We start from the raw sequence: 7283 nt of genomic DNA, 5'->3' as shown, positions 1-7283 counted from the left end.
TTGGGCCCTCAGATAACTGGACTATTTGAGGACATTGTAGATTCACTTAAGTATGGAGCCTACTCCCTGAAGTGGGTATCTGAGGAGAGAGCTATGGAGGGTATAACCCTGCCTCACTTCTACTCTTACTTCCTGATCCACTGAGATGTGAAGTCAAGGGAGGGGACCACACATTCAGTTACCATTTCTCTACAGCCCACACCAAGCTGTGCCTAGCTGCCATGTCTTCTCTACTGCCTGTTTATTCTCTGCTGCTGTGATAAAATACCCCAGTGAAAGCAACTGGGGGGTGGGGTTAAGAATTCATTTTAGTTCACAGTTCTACCTTATAGTGCATCATAATTGGAACATCACAGTGACCTGAGCTTGGGAAAACTGATCACATTACAATCTATAGTCAATGGCAATGAATTTTTGCATGCATACCAGTGCTCACCTCACCTTCAACATTCTTATACAGTTCATACCCTCTTGCCTAAGGAATGGTTCTGCCCAATTTCTTCCTACCTCAGTCAAGTCTATCAACTCAATCAAGATAACTCCCCATAGCCATGCCCACAGGGCAACTTGATTTAGACAATTTCTCTTTGAGATTCCCTTGCAGGATGGATCTAGATTGTGCCAAGTTGACAATGATGTCATGTGATGAACTATATGTCCTTAAACAAGTGAGTCAAAGTAATCCTTCCTATGTTGATTTTCTTAGCTATTTTGTAACAGGAAAAATAATCTATGCAATGATATAGATTTAGTCTCTCACTGTTATATAAATCAAAAGCCCTAAATCCAGAACTGAGCAAGGCTGTCTGCATACCCCATGAGGACCCGCCAAGGAACAACTGAGGCTTTTCCTGTCACCGAGATCCTGGGAACAGCTTTCAGTCCTTGATACATCACTCCAATCTCTGCCTTTAAATGTTTATCATCTATTTCTTGATAGCACCCTGTGGCTCTGATGACAGCCATAACCCACCCTAATAAACCATACATATGCCCACATCAAAAGATGGTTATTTCCAAATAGAGAAATGTATAAATATTCCTGGTTTTAGGAGTTGATATTTAGAGTGCCCATTAGTCAACCTGCTGCAGCTTTAAAAAGAAAGTTTTTGTACCTTTTGTGTTAAGTAAAATCATCTATTTTCTTTTTTATAGGATATTTTATGTACGTACATTTCAGATGTTATCCCCTTCCCCCTCCCTCTCCCCCTGCTTCTATGAAGATGCTACCACTCCCACCTACCCACTCCCACCTCAACACCCTGCCATTCCCCTACGCTGGGGAAATGAGCCTTCACAGAACCAAGGGCTTCTCCTCCTATTGATGACAGATAAGGCCATCCTCTGCTACATATGTGGTTAAAGCCATGGTTCCCTCCACATATACTCTCTGGTTGGTGGTATAGTCCCTGGGAACTCTGGGAGGCAGATGTCTAGTTGGTTGATATTGTTGTTCTTCCTATGGGGTTGCAAACCCCTTCAGCTCCTTCAGTCCTTTCTCTAACTCCTCCACTGGGGTCCCTGTGCTCAGTCTGATGGTTAGCTGCAAGCATCGTCATCTGTATCAATAAGGCTCTGGCAGAGCCTCTCAGGAGAGAGCTATATCAGGCTCCTGTCAGCATGTACTTCTTGTCATCAGCAATAGTGACTGGGATTTGTGGCTGCATATGAGACAAATCCCCAGGTGGGGCAGTCTCTGGATGACCTTTTCTTTAGTCCCTGCTCCATTCTTTGTCCCTGTATTTTTCCTGTAAGTATTTCACTCCCCCTTCAAAAAAGGACTGAAGCATCCACTTTTTGGTCTTCCTTCTCCTTTGGCTTCATATGGTCTGTGAATTGTTTCTCGCCTGTAGAATTTGCTGGAGGAGGCAGAGGCAGGAGGATTATGAGTTTGAGGCCAGTCTGTGCTACACATTTGGGGCTGGAGAGATGGCTCAGCTATTAAAGGCTAGGCTCACAACCAAAACAACAATCTAATTTCTTAAATGCTTTATTAAATAAAACATGTGCAGACATTAACATTTTTAACCAAGCATATATTTGCTCATCTGTATTTTTTATCTTGCCTCTGAGTTTCCATATTAAAATTTATTTTGTCCCATTTTTAAATATATGAAGGATATTGTGATAATTCATTTTTTTATTTCCAGATCTCCCCTTAACAACCCCCTTCACAGATGCTAAAGAATATTCCACTCTTATTCTCAGTGTGTTCTCTCTATGAACGCATTTGCCCGCTTGAGCAGAAATCTATCATGAACAGCCAAGTTTAATGCAAGTCAAATATGTTGAACAAATACGGACTCAACTTCTTTGATAAGTGAAAAAAAAAGATTGTAAAACCGCACTGGCATTGAGATAACCTCAAGCAGAACGTTCCTAAGAGGACAGGAAGAGTGCAGCACGGAGACTATGTAAGAATACATATGTGTTCTTACAATCGTGTACATTTCCAAACATCTTACAGTGAGATTTGACCCCCAGGCTTATGACAGTTAAGGTTATTGATCTCTCCCTAACCTTTCCCCCGTATTCACTTAATGCATAGTTTCCATATCATCTTATTAATATTTTTCTCAGATTGGCTGCTTTAGGCCAGAAGAAATAAGATTTGTGACTTAATACAGAAGACTCAAAACTGACGTTGGAATGGAAGAGAGACGAAGACAAACCACTTTTAGAGAGTTCTGTCTCTCAGGACCCAGGTACTCTGGAAGGGAACCCACCAGCCCTCCCCACAGAGAGATAGAGGGCACAACAGATCTGTAGGCAAAACAGAGAGGAGTGGGCACCAGAATCTGATGGAGTGTTGGAGGAGTCTGAATGCAAAACCTTCCGTCTCTTCTCCATCTGGTAAAACACCCCATGTGCTTTCAAATCTGAATCCAGCATAAAACCTCCCCATACAGGCTCTGCCAATGCTTTCTACCAGGATTCATTGATACCATCATGGTATTCACTTTGCAAACAGTTTTATCAGTAACATATGTCATTCGGTACACATGACAGCGTATTTATTTCTCTGAGTGTCTGCTTTGTGTTGTTGTTTGTTTGTTCTGGGATTGTAAGATTCTTGCAAAATGTATTATATTTTGCTCAGACTCAGATAATAAATGCTAGAATATGGCCATGCTTGGCAGAAAACTAAATGCACTGTCATTGTTTAAATAACTACAGACTAACTACAGCCGCTATTGCCCACAGTTAACTAAACGGTGCCGGATTCTCTTTCTCAGTTGAAAACTTGTGACTATGAAGAAAATAAAAAGCAAAGAAACTGTTAAGGGAGAAGCAAAGGATGTGATCTCCACTACCATCCTAGCTACACAGGAGGCCACGGTTGTCTCAGTGACCTGAGGAGATCCAGACACGTGTTCCAAGAGGCAAAATGATCTGGACATGCACATGAATGACTGAATAAATATTCGGCACAGATGAGAAATATAAAGAAGCCAGATATCTAGCCTAGGCAAGTACATTTTTATTATGCTAAACAATTTTAAATGTGTTATTACACCAATGCCTTGAGGTAGGAATTTGCCTGCCTGCATGCATGTAAAGTGGGAGTGTGGGGAGGGAGCAGTACCTTAAGGGGACATGAGATGGCTTTACCATTGGAGTTACAGAATGTTGTCAGCCATCACATGGGTACAGGGAACCCAACCCATGCCTTCTGGCATATCATCCAGTGCTCTTAAGCACTGAGCCATCTCTCTAGTCCTCCACATTATTTTTTCCTCAGACGGATCACAGGTAGCCTAGTCTTATGCCAGACTCATTACATAGTCAAGGATGACTTCTGTGATTCTTTGCCTTTGATTATGATTTATTTGGGGTTCTTAGTCTGTTCAACCCTGCTTGGGTTAAAGAAGAAATCTTTTTTATTTTACCAACAAGATAAAGTTCAGAGAGGACACAAGCTGCTAAAATTTAGAAGGTCTAGAAAAAGCCAGAGCAAGGACTCACTCAGATAGTCTGCTCTTTAGCTTTATCCTTTGATGCTGAGGGAATTTGACCTTAAACTCCTCTCCATGTGACTAATCCTTAAATATTTGATGACAAATTCCCCTCTCTGGTTCTTCAGAATGTCCTCAATTACTTACATTGCATTAACTTTTTGATAGCTACATCAAAATTCTGAATTTATTAAGGTTTGGGGAAACTAATTCTCATAAGTGCTTTTTACATATTGACTCAAGAAAAAAAAAACAGTAAGCTCCCAGGGTGTATGCAAACAGGAGAGGCATGTGCCCTGATAAACAGAGGTGGTGCGTGAAGGGGACTAGCTGATAGGAAATGACTTTGAACCCTTAAGTCAGTCTACAGCATTGTTGTTGCCTGACTCCTATATGGGACAACATCAAGAATGGAAGTGATGACTCCAATTTTGAGCTAGTCTTTCTACTTCCTTTGGTAAAGATAGCAGTTTTGTAATGTTTATTTTAACACAGAGAAAAAATGAACCAAGTGTTACAATCTGTTTATGACGTATTCCCACATAGGGTCACATATGAAAGTCTTGGTTCCTAGCAGGAGGATACATGTAGGTGGGTTTTGAGAGTTCTGTGGGAAAGTCAGTACCCCCTATCCAATTTTGTTGTCATCTTTCCATAAATAACTAGGACATTAATGTGTTTGGTGTTAAGGAATGTGGGAGTCAATTCTCATCAGCAGCTTGGAGAGTGTGTCAGAAGCATTCGGGAGACATTGCTCTGTGTGCTTGTGAAGGAGTTTCCAGGGCAGAGAGAGGGCACACAATGAATACAGGTGACATCATTGGACTGGAGTCCTAGACCAAATATAAAAGTACAAAGGAGAAACTCTGCCACCCTCCATTCTTGCTTCCTGGTCAATGCAATTGATCTGACTATCCCTGCTACTTTGCTTTCCCCACCATGATGAACTGTTCCCTATGAACTGTAATCCCAAGGAAGTTGTTTTCTGTTAGGTTCTGTTAGGTATCTGTTCACAGCAATGAGGAAAGCAGCTAATATGATAAGCATCACATATTCTTTGTTACCATTTTTATGGTAGGATTTTCTGTAACCTTTTCAACCTTGGGCAAATTTTAATACATTCAAAGGGAATGTAATTTTCCATTAATGTAACAAAATAAATAGTATACTATAACACTGGTGGCTTTTCAAGAGTCTGTGATAATTCAAATTTTTTCAAAAATATGACAAATATGTTAAACACACACACACACTAACACAAGTAAATGTAATAAAATAGTTTAAAGTCACATTCTGTATATGTTCACTGTGAGATATTTAACACAAACTGTATATGTTCACTATGAGATATTTAAAAATGATAAAATTCACAGAATTAATGAAATGACTGTTTCCTCTAGAGAATGGGTACAGAGTTTCAGGTTGAAAAAGTAATAAAATGTGTTCAAGAGATGAATGACTGGTCATAATAGCTGCATCACATCATAAATTATTTAATATTACTGACAAGTTCATTTCAAAACCAGGACATGGGATGCGGCTCAGTCAGTAGAGTCTTTGCTTAGTGTGAGGAAAGCCATGGGTCCAATCTGCAGCAATGTATAAACTGGCCATGGTAGTACGCATCTGGAACTCAAGGCAGGAGGATCAAAAGTTCAAGGTCATATTCATCTACATGGTGTGTTCAAGAGTATATGCCCTGTGGTATATGAGGCTTGTCTCATAATAATAAGAAGGAAAATAAGAGAAAGCAATTTTGTGTTGTGCATGTTTTATCCCATTTCAAACACTTGAAAAAGATTTTAGAAGGTACTGTACTGGATTTTGTATTTGAGGCCCTCTGCTCTGGACAAAGATCCCCTAGTTCCAAGTTCAGGGCACAAGGTGAGAGTTGCCACCATTCAGAGAGGAAACAAAGACTGCTTCAGTTACAGAATGGGTTAAGAACAGGCTAGAGGTATCTACTATAGCTGCTGTATCTGACATCTAACCCAGGCAGCCTTCCTACTACCAAAACAGGAATGATCTTGACTTTCAACAATGCAACTATAAATAAGAGTCTAATTCTTAATGTGCGCGTATGTGGGAAGGGTATTGTTTTGTTTTGTTTTTACTAGACTGAAATCTTGGGCATTTATTTTGTCTTCAGTCTATACCTTGATTATAATAAGAAAACATTTCCCAAAATTATTTTTGAATTAAGTTTTATGTTTAAACTCTCAAATATTTGAAGTTTCATAACCAGGAGAGCTCCTCTCCCTTCAGGCAGAGTGGGTAAAATGGTAGTGACCTTTTCAAGTCATGGGGAGGAAGGAAGGAAGCTTGTCACACTGCATCAGTTTTATGATATAACAGTCATGGAGTGTTTGTTAGAAATGGTACTTAATCTTTCTGAGTCATCTCATATACATAGCTTCCAGAAGTTTGTATTAGAGGGCTAGGATGCAGGAAGCCATTAGCCAAGGGACAGTGGCTCTAAAATGAGGCATCTATGCTGTTGGCAGCTTTCTCGTACCTCCCATTGGCAGAACTCTATCCTATTTCCGGTACTCTCAATGTCTGAGAAAATTTCCAATGCTTTCCTATAAGGACCTCACTTATATCAGATTTAACCTTTTGGGTTGCTAAAGATAGTCCCATCATCAAGCACCATTATATCTAAAAATCCTAGAAGTCCTGAACTTTTGCAACCACTGGATGACCTTCATGGGAGCTGAAATCTGGATTCGTGGACCACAATTTTAGCACCATGTATGTGTCAGAGCATCTACAATGCTTAGTGATCCACAGGTGGTCCTAAATCTCAAAGGGCAATAGTTTTGATTGGGCGGCACTGAATCTGTAAATTGCTTTTATTGAGATGGTCATTTAAAGAGTATTATTATTCTACACAATCTATGAACACAGGGTGTCTTTCTGGGTCCATTTACCTCTTTCAATAGAATTTTTTTTGTACTGTAGGTAATAGAACACTTTAAGGGTTAAGGAAATGTGGCATGAGTTGCTGATATGTGCTGAGGACAAATTATATCCAAATAAATGTACTGGATATGGAATTCAGATGTAAACTCCAGATGGCAACTAGTAGAATGGTGTTGTTGAGAATTTAGATCAGGAGATTAGGTAGGTAGGTAAATAGACAGATAGGCAAGCAGACAGACAGATGGGGAGGTAGATAGAATATAAAAGGAAGGAGAAAGAAAAATGGAGGAAATGAGAAAGATGTAGAAAAGGAGAGGATAAAGAAGAAGGGGAAGAAGAAGAAAAGGAAGGAAGGAGTAAAGAAGGAAGAAAGGAAAAGTAAGTTCAACAGCAGAGGTGGAAGAG

Source organism: Rattus norvegicus, chromosome 17 (assembly GCF_036323735.1).
Source record: "Rattus norvegicus strain BN/NHsdMcwi chromosome 17, GRCr8, whole genome shotgun sequence".
Taxonomy (NCBI): Eukaryota; Metazoa; Chordata; class Mammalia; order Rodentia; family Muridae; genus Rattus; species Rattus norvegicus.
The sequence above is the reverse complement of the archived record's forward strand: the minus strand, read 5'-3'. Positions refer to the sequence as shown.